Source organism: Colias eurytheme, chromosome 18, assembly GCF_061535395.1.
Source record: "Colias eurytheme isolate Ceu_HAF_F1 chromosome 18, ilColEury1 Martin Lab GWU primary, whole genome shotgun sequence".
NCBI classification, from domain to species: domain Eukaryota; kingdom Metazoa; phylum Arthropoda; class Insecta; order Lepidoptera; family Pieridae; genus Colias; species Colias eurytheme.
This window is the reverse complement of record NC_142997.1, coordinates 308,631-324,537: the sequence shown is the minus strand read 5'-3', so window position 1 is coordinate 324,537 and position 15,907 is coordinate 308,631. Positions and strand designations below refer to the sequence as shown.

Sequence of the window (15,907 nt, the reverse complement as noted above, 5' to 3'; positions counted from 1 at the left end):
CTTATAACCAAATAAACAGCTGTAAAAAATACCCGTGGTTCGACGCTTGTTTACATCAGAAATATTAGATTTCATACTTTACACATTAAGAAGATAAAAACAAATTTGATTTATTTTAGACTGGTCGTACTTTAGCGATCAAATACGCAGTTCCCATAACATTAAGAAACATGGCATACTTTAAACAAATTAAAATGATTCCTGAAAATTCCTTCCTGTTAATTGCAGCTTTGAATTACGGCTCTAATGAAAGTTATCTCAAAAACAAGATTATGTCAGCAATTCTCTAATGAGCCGACCAAATTGAAAAGGTCACATAAAAGCGACCGCACCATACATAAGCGCAACCATCTGAAATGAACAGGATAATATAGATGTTTTGTTAGTACAGTTGAATACAAAAGTTTTCTGGTCAGGTTAGTTAAAATAATAAAATGGTTAAGATTCATTATTTTTATTTAAAAAATCAGTCTCATACAAATTATATGTATTGCTTTGCCTTAGCATCAACATTTTTGAGTTTTGTTACGTGTTACTTAGAGTGAATATTTTAACATTACATGTGACTGCCACAGGTGGATAACCCGTGAACCAATCATTGTCAAAGCGTCGTAACCGTCGTAAGCGTCGTTTTTGCGTTGTGGTATCAAAATAAAACATTTGGTTTAACAGAAACAACAAATTAAGTACTAAAAATATAGCTACATGTATATATGTTTGTATTGTTTTAAATCACACTATAAATTATACACTATGATATTACACTTTTATTAACTAGTAAAAATTGTGTAATATGGTACTGCACTTAAAAAATATTAAAAAATCGGCTTCACGAATAACGTTTTTCTGCTTAACTGTACAAAACATCGGTTACCAAGCTGCTAATTTGCGAAGATTACCCGTACGTACGGTGCAGTCGCTTTTACGTGACCTTTTCAATTTGGTCGGCTTATTAGAGAATTGCTGACATATTCTTGTTTTTGAGATAACTTTCATTAGAGCCGTAATTCAAGGCTGAAATTAACAGGAAAGAATTTTCATGAATCATTTTAATTTGTTTAAAGTATGCCATGTTTCTTAATGTTATGGGAACTGCGTATTCGATCGCTAAAGTACGACCAGTCTAAAATAAATCAAATTTGTTTTTATCTTCTTAACGTGTAAAGTATGAAATCTAAAATGTCTGCTGTAAACAAGCGTCGAACCACGGGTATTTTTTACAGCTGTTTATTTGGTTATAAGTGTATTGGTTTACATGTAAACCCGCTTCTTCTGATTTTTGAAACCATTTAATTACATTGGTTTACGTCAACCAAATCAAAAACTAATGATTAAACAAATTTAAACAAATTAAGGTCTTTTATTGGTATTTTTTTCAAACTTCTGCGTTGAGCCGTTTTCGAGATCTGGGAAATCCCAAAACGTTACCGCAGCAAAATCTTAAATAACTAAAGAACTATACCACACACAAATTTTGCTATTTATAAACATTTACTACTCAACAAAAGCTATCTATTCATGTATTTGGTTCCGTGCTGAAACTAATTTTTGAAAGACGATTTTGCCTGGGTAACGTTTCAAACGTTACTCCAGCAAAATTTGTTTTTCTTAAATAACTTAAAAACTACAATTCAAACAAATTTTGCTATTAGTAAACAAATTGCTCCTCATGATACACTAATTATTTGTTTAAGTCTCATCTCTCTAAAGCAAAACATTTTGCCTGGGTAACGCACACATTAACAAATTGCCGCCAATAAGTTTGGTTTGGCGCCAATTTTCAAGTCAACTGTCATTGTCAGTCAGCGAGTAGCGGCGCGGCGCAGCGCACGCGTACCACACAGCTAATAAAATTGTTTACATTTCCTACATTCGATGCTTTTCGCCCGTCGCGTGTAGAACATGTATCAATAATAACATAAAACTTGCTTTTATAAATGTGATTGATATATTTTGTGGGTTCTACTGCTGCCGGAGATTGAATAGTATTGCTGGACGAAAATCTGTAAGTATTATTCAAATTTTAAGTTTGATTTTCACGTAACTAGTAAAGGGATAAATATATTTTCTAAAGGAGCGACTTGTTGGATGTTGACTTAAAAGATTTTATTGAATGAGACTTTTATTAAAAGGTTCGAATAACTTTCGTCGCACGTATTTAAATAATATTTCATTTTAATTTTATAAAGCATTAAAATAAATTTTATAACTTGAAACTTAATAGTAGCTATACTTATTTATTTAGGTACTGAGATGCAAGGACTCGTAGTGATATCTTGCAAAGATAAAATTAAATTAAAACTTTATTTTCTTTCAACTTTCTCTCATATACCTACCTATAGGTACATAATATAATAGAATGTAAAAAATAAAAAAATTACTTTAAAACCTTAAATTATTCTATTTATTTTTTTCTCTTTATCCATAAAAAACTGCTAAATAATTTATTGGATAAATTTGTCAAAAAAATAATGATAGTCCAATTAAAAAATTAACTATTTAGTATTTACTATATAGTTATTAACTTCGAAATGATTATCTAATAATACTTTAAAACATTTGATAAAACTGTATTTTTTTAAGAGTAGTATTCAGTATTCTACAATCTACCTATAATATTTTCATGGAATTCACTTGTCCTTATCGAGGAACGTTAGTTTCCCCTATTTTCCATCCCCTTTCCATTCACGCACTCTTTGAGGCAAAAAGTATTCTAAGTCCTTCACAATAGATTTTATAGTGACTCTTATGTGATTACGAATTTGTTAATCACATTCTTACTACCTACCTATCTACTTGAGCTTTTCGTTATAATTCAACGATAATCGGTTGGTATTTACTCGTAAAACCATGCTATACATTACTTACTAGCTTTCCGTTGAGACGATATAAAGTTTCAGATAGGTAGAGTTACTTTAGTAGGTATTAACATTATTAATGAACAAGCCACTCCTCCCGGATATATCTAGGATAAAAAATAATCTAAATTAAAAATGGATAATGTAGCTTTTGACTCAGCAAATAATTTACATAATCTTTCGAGTTTAAACATTAGGACCAATCTTATAAAAAAATGTCAATTTTATGAATATCGCAAAACTTTCGAATTAAAATAATTACCTAACCTTGCCAATGTCGCAAATGAACAAACAAGAGTCGCCGTCTAGCCAATGTTTCATAGACCGGGAGATACTGACACAAAATTTCGAGTCATTTGTAACAGGATGGCGGTTCTACAGGGTTCTTAGTACGCAATGACAAAAAGAAAAATGATGGTGTGAACGCTGGTACCGGCGGCTTAGTCGCGTGGGCGTTAGTCGAACTCATCGGAAAATAGTGAAAGTCAAACGATTTGTAACAGTATGGCACTTATTTTTCCTGTAAGTTTGAGGATCAACGAATATAAATACAAAATTTCAAAGATCTAGGTGTTGGAAATCTTCACTTATATAAATTAATAATAAATTTATTTTTCAAGTATGACAGCACTTTTTCCCCCTACTAGAAGTATGGCAAATATATTAATGGTCACATTTTATCAAATACTCTCCAAAAAGCCAAATGCAATACTGGTACAAAAAGATAGGCGAAATAAAAAAATTTTGCAGATCATCGGCGGTATGGCGACCATTTGGAATCGTCCGAAAAGTATGGCATGGTGATTTTCGTAAATGGCTGCACGACGATGGTTACCTGTGCAAAAGTTAGCTTGGTACAAATGGTTGAATAATTGTTTTTTTTAAATCAACACATTCGCGTCGGTATGGCGGGCTGTAAGTCATACCGGAAAAGTATGGCATGACACTACCGCCTACTTCTTTTTTATGGGCTATCGGTAAATTCTAAAATTTTTGTGTTACAAATCGTTTGACTTTCGCTATTTTTCCGACGAGTTCGACTAACGCCCACGCGACTAACCCACCGGTACCAGCGTTCACACCATCATTTTTCTTTTTGTCATTGCGTACTAAGACCCCTGTAGAACCGCCATCCTGTTACAAATGACTCGAAATTTTGTGTCAGTATCTCCCGGTCTATCAGCTAGCTTAGCACATTTAGCAGCAGTTGAGTTATTAGCGCAGATAATATAAAACAATACTAATAGTTATTAGCACAAGGCTAAAGACTCTCCGCCGAAGACCATCCAGCCACTCGCCTCCACTCGAGAGCTTCTCGAGGGCCAATCAACATTGTAAACGTTTTTTCTCTAGCTCTTAATAATCTATTAAGACTGACTTTGAATATTTTTAACTGAGGCTTTTGGAAGGACAGGAGAAGTCACAATGAAAGATTTTCGATACGTTTATTTTAAAAGTTCAAATTGAACAAGCTAGATTTAACTGGGAGGAGTTAAAGTGTTTCTTTACTAATGAATTAAAAATTCGTATTTTTCGTTATATATCTCTCTATCATATACAGTAGCACCTCGTTAAGTCGAACCTCGATAAGTCAAAAACCTCCAAATCTCGAAAAAATGTCTTGTTCCCTTCCCTTCAAACCCGAAAACCTCTATTACTTGAAATTTTGTCCCTCTGTTAGTCGAAATAATCACCGAGTCCCTCCAAGCCATTTTGGTACATATTTTCACTCTATAACTCGAAAAATCAAATTTGACCTCTGTATCTCGAACATAGCAACGTTTTATTTTACAACCAGTACACTATTGTTTCTTAGAAAACATTTTAGGAGTATACGATAATTAATTTATGACTCACGAAACACGTGTTTGCGTTAAGTATCTGATGACGAAATTATCGATTCAGTAGCTCAGAAAACCGATACTAATGTTTAAGATGACATAGAAGACGTGAATAGTACATGCGCTCCATGGGTTTCCATCAAAGAGGCAAGAACCGTATTGAATACCTTACGAAATTTTATAAAGCAAACCAGTATCTTTGAAAAAGAAGAATTTTCTGCTCTTTATAGATTATAAAATGCTAGAGAACAACCAAATTATCTAAAGCAAAAAAAATACTGACTTTTTTAATGCCATATTTTTTATTTTAAAATGATTTGAAATAATGTTGATTTATAATAATTAAAAACATGTTTGTGACCTCTGCAAGTTGAATTTTAATTTATTTTACCTCTGTAACTCAAAATTGATAAGAATAAACCTCAAACTCTTTATGTCGAATCAAAATCCGCCTAAGTCGAAATCCTCCATAAGTTGAAAACTCTATAACTCGAATTTTTTGGCGTCTCCCTTGATATTCGACTTATAGAGGTGCTACTGTATTTGGAAAATACAAACTATTAAGTTTTCGCCGAGAAAATGTGACGTAAAATTATAGTACTGCATAAATCGAAAAATTGGATTAACTACATAGTTAGTTGTAAATTGTAATGCAACGTAAATTTTCCTGGTTTTCCTTAAAAACAAAAAAAAGCTTTGCTAAGTTTGACGGAGGTAGGTAACTGTGCTTTGGCTTACCATTGCATTGTTACGCTCTGATAATCACTGAGGACACTAATACCTGATTGATAAAAAGCCTTCATATCGAGCTATTTCACATTTAGATAAACACTAATGTTATTAAGCATTCGACTATTTTTTACACGCTTCATAGTGTAACTATCTATTCATACCATGATCCAGTTGAAAATATCTTAAGAAAATGAGCCAAAAAATTCATCAAATCAATTGAATTTGGCAATAGCATGAAAACAGGGAATTTGCTTTATAGATAATTGAATAATATTGTGAATAATATGATGTAGGTCACACAATACACAATCTTCTTATATATAAAATTCTCGTGTCACAATGTTAGTCTGCATACTCCTCCGAAACGGCTGGACCAATTCTCATGAAATTTTCTGTGCATATCGGGTAAGTCTGAGAATCGGCCAACATCTATTTTTCATATGTAGGTACCACGGGCGAAGCCGGGGCGGGCCGCTAGTATTATGTAAAAAGTTGACAATAAAGATTTTAATTGCGAGTAATTCAATTCTTTCCCGAGTTAATTATCTGCAAGCGCCATTAAATTATTGATTTGTTTCATAATAAACACTTTATTTTTATATTTAACGCTGAATATAAAACAACCTTATAATAATATGTTCATTTTTACAAAGCCACATCACGTTTCCTATAATGAGGGGATTAATAAAACCATTGCTAACGCTATAACAACATTAATTATTATTTATATTGTAAGTTCAGTTATTTTTAATTTCGAGTTTCGACATACTAGTATCCTTCCCTTCCTGTAAAAAAAACCGGAAGAATATACCTAATTCAATGACAGATTATTCAGTCGTATAAAAAAGTATCTTGGATAGGTACTTACTATGGGTTTGCGTATATAAATTTGATAAATCAAACCTATTTTCCTATCTAATACGTATACATTTAAATAAAAATAAAAATAAAATACACATTATATTAGATATTATGCCTTAGTATAAACACAAAAATCCAAAATTTTAAGTTGAAAACTTGAATACCTCTACATTTTTGAAGTATTTTTTTTTATTGGTAATAGGGAAGCGCTTGACCACTATCTCGCCTGATGTTAAGCTGAGATGTGGTCTAAGATGGAACGCGCTTCCCTAGAAGGTACCTGTTCACTCTACGCTTGAAGACCCCCATATTGTAGGTACTCGTCGGGGAACACAGACTCAGGAAGCATGTTCCAGTCCCTCGCGGTTCGGATAAACTAAAAATTCCACTCCCACGTAAGTCATAGTTCATTCTGTATCCCAAATTCCCAAGTATATAATCCCAGTATTGCTTCTTATTTCTGGATACTTGAACTAATCATTGTTTAATAATAAACGTACTTCAAATCACGATTGTTTATGTACGGATCATAATATTTCGGAACGGTTGGAAAACATTGTGAGAGAGCTCATAAAAATATCAGTGTAGGCTCTTACAATATTATTTACGGTAACAAATAGACGGATTTTTTTAACGGATATTCGTCGAGGAATTCTTAATTATTACAACTTTGTCTACTACAGGCTTAAACGTAGTTTAAATTCGACGATCGCTTATTGGATAATAAAATGTTTTAAATTACTTCTAAAACAAATGGATATAATTAGGATATCAAACTGTATCGATAAGACGTAATGTGCGTATTAATTACGCATTATCGTCATAACTCCACGCATTAACAATAACTGCTTCAATATGGCGCTTAACCTTGTATTGTGGTATAGTATTAAATCGATTCATTATTAACTATTCATCGGTAAAATCTTTGGTAATAGGTGTTTTCTTATGCGTTGGATGTCGTTGTATGAGTGTAGGTACATAAAGCACAGATTATTTTATTAGTTACTAGGTAGGCTTGAATTCGTTGAGCTTAGAGTCTCGTTTATAAGAATATTCTATTACCTACCCTGTTTGTGATCAGTCAGACATTAAGCCGTCTTAGGCGCATAGAAACATTAGTATAAAGACACCTTAAGTCCTTCTAAGCCCTTTACAAAGTTGGTAATTTTACACCTGCACTGCACACTACGTACATTACACCTATGTTACTGATTAGCACACAATGGAGAAAAACGCGGCAACACCACAACACTGGGGACACTTTCTCACGTCTGTCTTGTTGCATGGCTCATGACGAATCGGCTTTTGATGACGAAAATTCATTAGGAACAAAGGAACGATGAAGTGTCACGCCTTAACAATATGCGTGGAACCTTTTTATTATACACTTTTTACGGCTACTTTATTATAGAGGACATGCGTCATTGTATAATTTTTACACCTTATAATTGGTTCAAAAAGCCCAAGATCTCCGTAGTTGGAATAATTTACTAGCTCTTTGTTACCCAAATTATTAAATAATAGCCTTCGATTTGATGGTCTATAATGGTAAAGACGATTAGGAAAATGTTATAAAAGAAAAATTGGTACTAGGAAAGAATAAATATAGATAGCGCTCTACTCTATATTTCTTTTAGAAAATTGTTACTTCTTAATAAAAACAATAGTGAATCGACTGGCAATCACTGCATCTATTTATCGTAACCGATACATTGTTATTCATAGAATATTAATTACATTACTTGTAAGTATTGTATTTATTTAGTGACACTGGCTTTAAATTCATGTGTCACGGTCATTTTGAATCGTTTATTTTTGTCATTGTTTCTATACATATCTTTTATGATTATGATGGATGGAGCGTTAAAAAATATCTTATGTAACCGATTTTATAACGGTTGACAGCATTTTGCTTGAAGGGAAAATTAATTAGTAAGATTATATCAGTGACGCCTGACATCCCGTTTTTACCTACTGTTTTGAGAAAGGCCGGACCTTAATCGAATTAGTAAACGTTCTAACCATTTATCATATTAATTCGATTTTGATTGTTTTAAAAATAGTTCTCTATCTATATCTTTCTTACAAATTAGCCGTATTAGTAATACGGTAAGTACTTTTTTTGCAAACCTATTCCTTCACTTTTGTAACAAATATCGGTATCAAGAGCCATACTATTAGACCGGGAGATACTGACACAAAATTTCGAGTCATTTGTAACAGCATGGCGGTTCTACAGGGGTCTTAGTACGCAATGACAAAAAGAAAAATGATGGTGTGAACGCTGGTACCGGTGGGTTAGTCGCGTGGGCGTTAGTCGAACTCGTCGGAAAAATAGCGAAAGTCAAACGATTTGTAACACAAAAATTTTAGAATTTACCGATAGCCCATAAAAAAGAAGTAGGCGGTAGTGTCATGCCATACTTTTCCGGTATGACTTACAGCCCGCCATACCGACGCGAATGTGTTGATTTAAAAAAAACAATTATTCAACCATTTGTACCAAGCTAACTTTTGCACAGGTAACCATCGTCGTGCAGCCATTTACGAAAATCGCCATGCCATACTTTTCGGACGATTCCAAATGGTCGCCATACCGCCGAAAATCTGCAAAATTTTTTTATTTCGCCTATCTTTTTGTACCAGTATTGTATTTGGCTTTTTGGAGAGTATTTGATAAAATGTGACCATTATTATATTTGCCATACTTCTAGTAGGGGGAAAAAGTGCTGTCATACTTGAAAAATAAATTTATTATTAATTTATATAAGTGAAGATTTCCAACACCTAGATCTTTGAAATTTTGTATTTATATTCGTTGATCCTCAAACTTACAGGAAAAATAAGTGCCATACTGTTACAAATCGTTTGACTTTCGCTATTTTCCGATGAGTTCGACTAACGCCCACGCGACTAAGCCGCCGGTACCAGCGTTCACACCATCATTTTTCTTTTTGTCATTGCGTACTAAGAACCCTGTAGAACCGCCATCCTGTTACAAATGACTCGAAATTTTGTGTCAGTATCTCCCGGTCTATATGAAGGTAACCCGTTCTACCTATATCGTGGGTAAATTTTGTTAAATAGGCAGCCACTAAATTGTTAAAGAAATCGACTAATGACCTTCCACACTATCAAAACATTCCGGTTCGTCTGAAATCGTAAGTGTTACATTACACATCTCGTGATTCCTGTAAGCAGGATATCCTCGTTTCCACGAAGATTGCAGCTTTTGCAATTGTCTCATTACCGCTAATGCTAATGCCTAGCGTGACGAATGCAATTTATTAAAACAGGCCCATTTGGAAATGAGGAACTGTAGATGACAATAGATGACGCTTTTCCCGTAAATATATCAGTCTTGAAATTCTATAGCGGATATATTCTGACAGTTAGGACGTCGGAACTACGTATTTTAATAGCAATCGAAAGTAGAGTTGTGGTAGAGTCACAATAGAATTCTTTATCAAATTAGTGTTATAGGTAATTGTAGCATACATTCTCAGAGGTAATATCAATAACATAGAATATAATAAAAAAACGTTATGTTCAACAAGAGTCGCGATTTCTCCACCTGTGTCACAGTACATTCATCCAATCGATTGCGTGACAGATATATTTAATAACTTGGTGCGATGCGCAGGCGCACCGGCTGCATAACGCGCCGCTTTGTATGGCCCTTCCGGCTTCCATCCAATGATACAAGCGTATACTCGCTCTGTGCTAATAACAGGAACCGCTTATCACTTAAACAGACATAAGTATTATATTTCTTGCAAATATTTATTTTGGTGTAAAGGGGAAGTCCTGGCTCTATATTGTTTATAATTTTGGTGAACTTCGCGAATATACGTTTTTGCGAAGCTACATGAAAGCTGTAATGTAGATTTTATAACAATATAACAAACTGCAATTTAGCTCAAGATTATGTTTATGGAATTATTATTAAGCATGTAAATATATATGCTCTACTCTCTATGTTGTTCATATAATATAAGTATCACATAAGTGTAGAGCTCAAGCATTTTATGTAGTATTCGTACATTTGTGATTTGTTACAAAAATTTACCCAAGTGCGAAAGATGCTTGATTGGATAATTACTGCGTGGGTTGGAGTTTAGCCGTTCTTGCTATTCAATGTATACTGCTAATTGGAAATAGTGTTTTAAGTGTCTGAACATTTTCATTTAACATTTATGAGCACAGAAGTGTCCGAAAAAATCTACTGCCTGTTTATTTCGGTGTCAACATTTGTTTCTTATAAGTTACCATGTTGATATATTTAATAATATAATTATCAAATCTGAACGTCTAATACATACATCTATATTTTACTTTAAAAAAAAGTAATAAGTAAGAAGAAGCCGTAATCTACTTTAACTTAAAAAGGTCAAAGATAAAAGCTAAAAGGTAGTCAGAACTGGGTTGGTCTAGTACGTGTAAACATTGAAAGCGAAGCACGTGGGTGCGGCATGAATGAAGCATTGTCGGTGCGGACAGCCGGATGCTACCAGCTTGTATTGTTCAGGCCGTGGGGACTCTTAATAATAGAAATAATCAATAACCTTCTTCGTCTGCTAGCCTATATAGCAATGTCTTTGAATATGTTATTCTGTATTGCTTGTTATTCAAAGAGTCGTAAGTGGCGACGAATTTTGATGAAAAACTTAATATAGATAGAGCCAGATAGGGTTCAATATGAATTAAACTTATAATTGAAATAGGATATTTTTCATTAAAGTAAAATAAGGTCAACTACTGTAGTTATGTAAGACATTTATCAAACTTAATAAAACAGTCATTAATTAATGGAATTTTCCTCCCCGTTAGCTTCAAATTATTTCTTCAATTTCCTCTCAAGCTTCAAGTATTTGATGTCAAGTGCTTTCAGGAAACTATTTAGGTTACCTCAATAAAAGGGTAATTTGCTGAGTGCCAAAGAAATGCCAAATTGAATTGCGTCTTTGCTCAAGGAAATAAGAAATTTGCTCAAATAATAGAGAAATAAAATATTCCGCCAGAAGTGATATTGTAGGTTTACTGTTATCTAGTCTGTGGTAAATTTATCTACTAGGTATGTGTAAGTGGTCTTGGAAGAAAGCATTGGTCAACCTGAGAATAATTTATAGTGAAGTTTATATCTCCTGGAGGTACGCTGATAACGTGTTTGCATTATTAAGTGGAGCAGTATTTAACGTCTGTTTCCTTTTAATTTGCAGAGCTAATTATTTGCTGTTTCTTCTCGATAAACGGAATTACGTAATGGTTGATTTGTAAAAAGCGCCTCGTTCGAAAGATTACCAGCTGTTTTAAACACGCTTTTTTGTACAACCCTTTATTTTGTGTGTAACCATAAGAATTAACCTTCAACAAGTCCTTGAATATTTTGTACCAAATTTTTATATTGATACCGGTAACATTTGCATTTACAAATGTTTTTTCGTTTTCATTGGTACAAGAATATTGAATACAAGATACCTAGTGTAGTTATAAGTTATTCACGGTTGACCTCAATTCGCAGCCGAGGGTGCCACCTGCCGCCCTGCTGCTGCTAAAGTTGGGGTGCCAGGGGTCGTTGAACTTGATTTCGATTTTACAGATGTCTTCGAATTAAAGTTGCACAGTCAATTAGGTACTATTTGGTATTCATTTCGCACTAGTTGTTTCGTGTGTGTTATATGTCTTCAATTGAGAAAATAGTAAGTACCTACCGTGATTTCTCCATGTTTTTAGTCTATCAGGCGTTTAGCACATAATCAGAAACTTGTTGTCGTAATAAAATACCGTTTTACTTTACATATTTTTTTCATGTTTTGTAAAGAATATTTCGATTTAAGTCTAGATAATTTTATTAAGTCTAGATGATATTATTATTTTTCTGATCCTCAGTATCTCTTGATTTGTACTTTTACTTTTTAACAAACTTTTGACCTCAAAACCTGGTACAAAAAGATACAGAGATGTTGTTAAAATTTTTCTATAGTATGTATTGTTTGACTAGCTGTTGCCCGCGACTTTGTCCGCGATTACGTCGTTTTTCGTCATTCGTCGTTTAAAAAAAATACGTGACACTTTATTTTTGAATGTTCTTAATTGTCTCTTATAAAAATAAACTACATTAAAATTGAATACTCTGATAAGAAAATCTTAAAATCGGAGGACATCGAAAATCTGAGGAAAACATGAATTTGATTTAAATTCTACATTACTTAGTAATTCAAATAATAATCTAAATTAAATGTAGATTAACAGTTTGAGCGCATCATTATATAATATGTACCTAAGTATTAAATTACGTTAGTTTACATAGTAATTTTACTAAAAACACGATGACTTTCTTTCGCGCTCGGTACAACAAACTAAGCATGTTTGTGGTACGTGGCCCGCATCACTTGACCCCCCGCGAGTTCCCCTCCGTTACTATGCGAAAATACATTCGTCGCCCTACTGTAGGAAAAATTGTAATATTTTAAATTCGAGAAATATTGATTTCTTGTATTCGACTATTCGTTGTAGTCGAATACAAAATATATTTGAAGAAACTTAGGTTGGCCTTCAGGCAAAAGGGATCCTATCAAATGATAAACTTGACCTTGTATCTTAAAAGTAAGCATGAAAGGATCCTCTGATAATTGTTGAGCACCAAAGGATCATTTAAAACGCACTACTATAAGAGCGAATATTGTCTAAGAACTGTTTAGATTGCACATGTTCCTCTAAAAGTAGTGATTTCAAAGGTTCTGGTGTATCTTCAAACGAAAGCCGACTCCTTACTCCTCTTTAAAGCATTACAAAAAGAACATACTACTTGTATACGTAGTATATTATTATTAGTCTGTGATACTACGTTAATATCGCCTATACAGAAGATGATCTGTAATCAATTGTGTGGTTATAAGCAAACCCAAAATTTGTCGGACCACACCACCGAATTCGTAGATTGATCTTCTATGTTATTTTATTCTTAAGTCATTAAGACTGTCGAAATCTGTCTACAGTAAGACGGACCTCTCGCTATTCGTCCGTTTCAAGAGACCAAATAGTTTCAATTCTTAATGTTTCATTAAACAAACTTATTAATCGTACTTGTCTCAAATAATCTTGTCTCAAATAATGGTAATATTCGCGTCCCTACTCTAGTCATTGCTTATGCTCATGTTCATCTTCAAGAGATCGAATAATATTATGGTGCACCCTATCATTTGTCAATCGGTCTTCATATTGAATAAAAGTTTCAGATTATCGAGATAAAATATGCCATTTGCGATCAGCTGTGAGACGTTATACCCTCTCAGTGGAGGTTTCGGTCTCACAGGATAGTACATGCCGTTCGCGGTCAGCTGTAAGCCGCAATTCTCGTTGTGAAGCGGTTTCAGGTTCTCGGCATAACACAATATGTTGTTTTCGGTCAATAGTAAGCCTCTTACCTCTAACGATCCTTGAGAACTCTTATTTCTCATTTTCTTAGCTTTGCTCGAATTTCGATATAAAGATTTTTTAGGTGGCACTGATGCGAGTAAATAAAAATTAAGTTAAAACGGACTGAGAGTGTTATAATCATCAATCATCATCATCATCAATACATATAATAAAATTGTGGAAAAGCGATGTCTGTACAATGAAAATATGTAGAAAAAAATTAGCAGGTGTTATTATTAAATCGATCTTGAACCCAAAACTGTAGTTAAAAATTTTTTTGTCTGTTTGTCTGTATGTTTGTGCACGCTAATCTCAGAAACGGCTTATCCGATTTAGATGCGGTTTTCACTAATGTATTATGGTAATCTTCATTTAACAGTTAGTGTTTATTTCATGTCAATCGGTTCATAAATAAAAAAGTTATGACAATTTATAAGTAATCACGGCGCACATTTGCTAAGGCATTCTATTGTACACTGTACAGTGTACGATAAAACGTAATTTATCTGTTATACGCTACAGTTATTCCTTTACATGTCCAGATGATCATATCAAAATTCCCCAAGGGTTTGGGGGTAAGCTGAGGTAGTAGGGGGGGCGGGGTCAAATTAACATTATGGTTACTTCTAATAGGTAAATTTTCCACACAAAATGTCCTTTAAATTATGTCGTATTATATTTTTAACCCCCGACGCAAAAAGACGGGTGTTATGTGTTTGACTGCTATGTATTTCTGTGTGTGTGTGTGTGTCTGTCTATGGCACCGTAGCTGGCTAACAGGTAAACCGAATTAGATGCGGTTTTTTTTGTTAGGCAGCATATTTTCCGACGCTGGTTCTTAGATAAATTGTATCGAAATCGGTTCATCCACTTATTATACCTACATAGGGGTAAAAGTGGGAATGAAAAAAATGATATAATAATTTATTTTTAAAGATCGTTGGGAAGTTTATGTAATTATTTATTCCTTTTTCTATACACTTTTCTTCGTCTAAACGGTTAAGTTACGTGCTCCCTCTCTCTCTCTTCAGCCTTTAGTTACGTGCGTGAGACAGGAAACATCTAATTTGGATTTGTTGCCGGATTTGATAAAAATTGAGTATCGATTAAGCTGATCAGTGGCTACACCATACATTATTAAAAACATCCATTTAAGAAAGGAAGGAAATAGAATTTGCTCCTCTCCCCCCCTGGTTCCTAAAAAATAATGACATAATTTAAAAGAAATTTTACGTAGAATTAGTTAGGCATTTCTTTTTTGATTTTCGATATTATATACTAATCATAATTTTTAATTACAATATTATGTAGTAACTATTTGGTATAGGTTAGGCATTTCATTTCTTGATTTTCTTTAATAAGTTGGTACCTAAGTTTTTTAGCTCAGTTTAGTAAGAAATTTTAATAACAATTCTTTTAATTATTTATGGTAGTACAACAGTACAGTATGGTTGTACGTATTTACTCAATAATTGTATGTTAAGTAGTAATTCAGCATGGGCGAAGCCACGGTGGGGCTGGGTGGGGCGCTTACCCTGGCTTTGATCTGGTAGGTACCAATTGTCAAGGGGAGTGGGCGTGGGCGTTGGCGTGGGCCTGGGAGTGGGCGTGGGAGTGGAAGCATGAAAATAAAAACAATTATTGTTGCCCCACCCTGAGCCCATGGTCATAGGTCCCATAGTCACTATTCCACGCGGACGAAGTCGCGGGCACAGCTAGTAGACAAATATAATCAGAAAGCTTTGAACTCCTAAGCTGAACCATAAAAGATAGACATTAATTATGATGTCGGGAGATATTTTTTATATAATATGGAGAACATTTCTTTCATACTAATAATTGTACCAAGTTTCGTTTAAATCCGTCGAGTAGTTTTTGTTTCTATAACGGTTATACAGACAGACAGACGGACAAAAATTTTTGGCGTCAGTGTCGATCCCTAATCACCTCGTGATAGTTATTTAGGAAATATATTTCATGTACAGAATTGACATCTACAGATTTAATATAAGTATTATTCATATAATTAGATGCCAATTTCCATGTAACGTTAAATTCGACTATACAATAACTAACAGACAACGCAGGTTACTCTCGTTTCCGTAAGTTGAGGCGGCTACATATTCGGTCCTCATAACTTCACTTTTTGTGAACGAAACGACAGCGCGGTTTAATTCGATGCCAACACCATCAAAA

The 15,907-nt window shown here is 33.8% G+C and overlaps 1 protein-coding gene across 1 annotated transcript in view; it reads left to right on the top strand.

The window, feature by feature from the left end:
- Positions 1-1,812: 1,812 nt before the first annotated feature.
- Positions 1,813-15,907, top strand: part of LOC149900407 (uncharacterized) — a 31,547-nt gene continuing 17,452 nt past the window's right edge. The window contains exon 1 of the mRNA XM_090112218.1: positions 1,813-2,005. The gene's annotated coding sequence lies outside the window, so the exon portion shown is untranslated. The remainder of the gene's footprint in view (positions 2,006-15,907) is intronic.